Source organism: Azolla caroliniana, unplaced genomic scaffold, assembly GCF_043228905.1.
Source record: "Azolla caroliniana isolate FFs.n. ecotype wild unplaced genomic scaffold, voAzoCaro1.0.p SCAF_142, whole genome shotgun sequence".
NCBI classification, from domain to species: domain Eukaryota; kingdom Viridiplantae; phylum Streptophyta; class Polypodiopsida; order Salviniales; family Salviniaceae; genus Azolla; species Azolla caroliniana.
The window spans coordinates 7,501-12,500 of NW_028230577.1; positions in this window are offsets into that span (position 1 = coordinate 7,501).

The window sequence follows — 5,000 nt, forward strand, 5'->3', positions numbered from 1 at the left end:
GGGATTCATCAAGCCCCCATCCCGAAGTGCGTGCGTGCGTGCGTGCGTGCGTGCGTGCCTACTTGGGCCAGCATGCACCTATTCTTTCTTTCTTTATCATCTTTATTTCCCAGATCTACAAGGGTATCCCTCTTCTCACCTGCATCTTATTTTTTGGGTTTCCTATTTGTGCGTGCTGCTTTAAGTAGTTTCATCTATCCACTTCTCCAGACACAGTATCTTAAGTACCAATGATGGTGGCCACATCTGCTGGCATGTGATTTTTGAACGTAAAGTCAGGTCCTTGTAAATAGGCGAAGCCAGGTGCTCTTATTTTACAACAATAAAGACGATTAGTTCCATTACTGACTGAGAACACACCAGATTCTCCTTTAAGTACTTCAGCTACAGTATAGATAGAAAAAGCTGGTACAGAAAACCCTTCTGTATAAGGTTTGAAATGGTGAATTGGAGATTCCATAGATTATTTCATTTAAGGTCATGATGAAGGACATGGCTTACGATCATCGGCTTTAATCGTGCCGCTGAGCATTTAATTAGGACGTTATACGATGATTCAAATACTTTATCACGTCTCTTCAATGCGAATACAATAACGATCGTGGCGATCTCCCCTGGTACCCACTAGTACATCGGAATCCGATTAGTCATGAACATCGTGAGGTGCTGCTTTTCACAAATCCCAGCATACTCCCGGTTGGGATAGGTAGGCCCCTTCTAGGGCTTTCCCCCCCTCTGAGCCGTACGTGAAAGTTTCCCTTCATACGGCTCGAATGCATTCCCAGAGGCCCGCCCCTGTAACGCGTCTGCAGGCACTTGGAGATGAAGGGCATTCCTGGTTCATGCGTGAGCGTCCATAGCACCAGATTTTGGATTGATTGGCGGCGATCCGGCTGGCTCATTTTCCGCCAGCACAAACAGAAAAATCTTTTTGCTTGCCTCAGGCCACTTACCGCGTGGCCCGCGGCGGGCGGAGAGCGACCGTGACCAGTGGAGTCAGAACGCGCGCTACATCCGTAGCAAACAAACAAACAAACAAACAAACAAAAGGGATGTAGTTCCGACGCGCGCGTAGGTTGAGGGCTTTCATCGTGCGTGCGTGCGTGCGTGCGTGCGTGCGTGCTAGGTTGTTGGCCAAGACTAGTTACTAGTCCGCCAATTTCTTTCTAGATCTCCATACTTCCGTACCGTCACAATCTTATGAAAAAAGGCGGCAGGTTGTTCATCTTTCTTAGAGCGCTGCTTTGCCCCTCTGTGCTGCTGCTTAAAGCCTTTATGCTTCCCTCAATTAATCGATTTGTGCCACTTTACCACCTTTCAATTCAATTTGATTCAAAAAGTCAGGTCACGTACTCTTATCTAAGCAGGCTCGGCCCTTGCTTTTCGGGTCTTTCTCCACCCATACCTCGTTACATGCCTAGCCCTTACGGACGCACAGATGAATATGGGCTTACCATGTTCCATCAATGGCATCTAACCTATGCCGATTTCGGCGGACTGTGCTCTACCCCGGTGAACCCATGCGGTTTCGACGTGCCCAGAGGCCAAAGGCGAATCCGTTCACGGTCCGTCAGACTAACCAGTCGAAGATGGCCCTAGCCTTGCCTCGGTCATGCTTTACTAGGCTTATACACATTTGCTTACGCTGTCCCCTCTTCAGCTCACCCCAGCCCCCATCTTGAGGGACGTTGCCCTCAAGGCTTCACACCAAGTCTTTACAGTCAAAGCGTGCTTGAGCAAGGTCAGGCAGAACCGTTGCCCGATGGGAACCTCCCCCATATTGCTATCGATGTCTTCATGTCGCACAACCTCTTAACATTACACCACTGAATCCCCGATCCAAAGCTTACTATGCAGTGACGGTACCGATATCCACTAATCATTATTTCCAGATACGGTTGTTGGTCGGCGTTTCCTCCGATTCGTCAATACGAGAAGCAAATTACTATGTGAATGAAAAAGTGTCTCCACTCAAGCCCAGAGGCAGATCTTATGCCACTCCACCTAGTCATATATAACTAGCGTACATCCTAGCTCCCGAGACCCTTTCATAGGATTCCAAAAGTTTTTCTCGCTCTTCAGAAGCCCACGGAGACAGAGTTGATGCTCCCACGTCCATGACATAAATAGTTAAAGCAGGTAAATAATTTGGGATTCAAGTTGTTTCACAAAATAACACTCATATATATTAAGCTCATAACGGTACCTCACAATTGCAAGGTCTCTCTACAGCTGAAGGATAAGCGTGTTCTTAGGCCATCATGGGAACGTAGATAGGGTTGAAAGTTACTCGATGCCAGCTGTGCTGCTGCTGTGTTGCACACGTTCACTCGCATCACATACACAAGTGCTCTCTGAACCGTGCGGGATGGTCACCCATCACACGGCTCTCCAACTTGAGTTACCCGAAGCGTTATCATGGTTTAGTTTCCGCCTCGCCAAAGAACTCCTGCCCATGAGCATTTAGATGACATCAGGACTAGAGCCTTCGTTTGTGAAGTCAACAAAAAAGCAGCGAACGTGGGTCGAAGGCCCGAAGGGCTGGGGAGAGTGCGGGGCGCGGCAAGCGCTTCTTTACCTCGCAAACAGCAGAATTGGGAGGGAGATAAAGCGGTTCATCAAACCCGCCAACCCCTTTTTCATCCGGTTCATCATGAAGGCGCTGAGCCGTGCTCTGGCCAGGACGGAAGGACCCTGGAAGTCATTCTGGCAACATCTTCGAAGGGTGTGGGGTTGACTGGCCAATTCCCGTTCCGACTGGCACAAACTCTGCCGGATGATGAAAACCGCTTCTTCGGCCGCTTCCCCCGGCGCTGCTCAAGTGTGCGGCGTCGGTCTGTCCGCCAATTTAGGCCCCTTCCCTTCCCTTCCCTTCCCTTCCCTTCCCTTCCCTTCCCTTCTGCGACACTAGCAGCACCCTATGCTTACACGGTTCCCGAAGCAGAAGGTAGGCAGGTACTATGAGCCCTCTGTCCCACACATCTATCCGGAAGTGCGGTTCACCGGTTTCACCGAATGCTCCTATTTCTCTAGCGGTTCATCCGGGTGAAGCGGCAAAGGTCGTGTGAGTGTGTGGTTACGCTTCAGATGTTTGCTATGCCCATATTGAATCCCAGTTTCCCTTATCCCCGGTGCACTCGCTTTGGATCCTCAACACACAGGGAGAGACGCGGTAGGGAGAAAGCCCGGCGCTGCCCAACACGTCCGGCTGATCGTTCCGCTGGCATCTCGCATTCACGATACTCCCCGTTCAACTGCCACTCAAGAGTGTAGTTGGAGATACGCTAAGAGTTGGCTATTCCCGGTTATCTCCTTTTATGACATGCTGTTGCCGTCGTCATATCCTATACGTCGATTAGTAATATCCGCTCTGCCGTGGGTTTTTGCAGTGCCCACAGGAGGACTTCATTCGGTGACTTTTCACGGTCGCCCTCCAAACGATCAGAATGAGGTAAAGCTTAGAAATACGTTTTATACTCGATTAATTTTTCCGTGCCCCTAGTTGGGTAGGCGTCGGTCCCTCGCTGGCCGGATCCCCCCAACGGAACCGTACGTGCAAGTCTCCCCGCATACGGCTCGCGCCATTTTTTATAGGTCAGGTGGGGTTCAGCGGCCCAGCGTTCATTCGCTGGTGAAACGTATCTCGTTTGGTAGCTTATGCGCGTACGATTGGATTGCTGCCCGCCCCCTTGTTTCGTAACTCTCTTCCAGGGTCCCTCTGTTGGTTGTTAAAGAGGATACTTCCCTTGGAGGGAGGGGGAAAGCAAATTATCCTCCCTGTGGGCAGCGCCCGCCGCCTGTCGTCGCACCGTAAACCCGCCAAGGCCCTGGCCTTGGGCCCGGAGGAACCAACCCGTGGGCCTAGCCACGGCGGTAAGGCCGGCTCCTCATTCTCACTCCTTTCTCCAGCAGGCAGCTTGAACAGAAGAAATCGGCCTCCTCATTCCCGTCAAATGACCCGGCCCTCCCGGCTCGACCGCTTGCTTGGTTACGTTTCTGTAGTTTCGTCGGTTCCCGTCCCGGCTTTTCTTGTATGCTTTCGGCAAGCAAAAAAAACGCTAGCGGGCCTACCACGCTTCGCGCCTGCGTCTTTGCCAGACAGTATTTGCCAGTAGTGCCATCCCACCCGACCTGAGGATTTAGTTTGTCCCTTGCGGGCAGGCAGTTGGTCTACCCATCCCAACATGAAACAAGTGTAAGTTGAAACGAAACCTCGGGCCGGTTACACGTTCCACTGTGCCGAAATGCGGAGGGTGCTGGTCGTAATAGTTACCCCGCGGGGTATGCGCGTGCGCTCTTGACGGGCACTCCAGGACCCGCCAACGCGTTCTTGTTTCCGAGAACCCCCGGGGAACCGTTGGCTCGCTCGTGAGATAACCAAAATCGGAAGTAGAGGACGGCAGGTTCTCCCGCACTCATTTATTCTGACCTCTGATACAGATAACGAGGCCACCTTTACGACCTTCTCCCTTCCTTCCCTTTTTAGGTTCGCCTCACTTGAGTTGCTCGACAAACCGAACTCGGTGCTTACGACGCGGAAGTTGCCTTCGCGCGCCGCCCGTGCCAGGGAACAAGCGGAGCATCGCTAACGGCTTTCATCCGGCCGACTCGGCGCCAGCAGCTTCATGCCGCACTAGAATAATCCAATATGCGGTTCCGCACGTTCTACCGCTTCTCCATTCGTTTCCGATACTGATCATGAAACACCATAAACAGCAAGGTGCTAAAGTCCAGGATTCGAAGTGAAATTCTTGATTTGCCTGTTAGACGCCGTATTGAACCATTCTTGCTTGTTCCTCCCACCAGCCCACGACCGGACTCGAACCGGCTAGTTTCCCGCCAACCCGGGTGGTACATAGGAATGCTCTATCCTTTGAGCTACGTGAGCCAAAATAGCCACTGCTGTTTCTATTACTAAAAAATTGTTCTCCGCTCTGAATGAATGAATGAATGAAGAGGGAAGCGGCTGGAAAGAACCGTATCTTCGCGATGCTGAATTC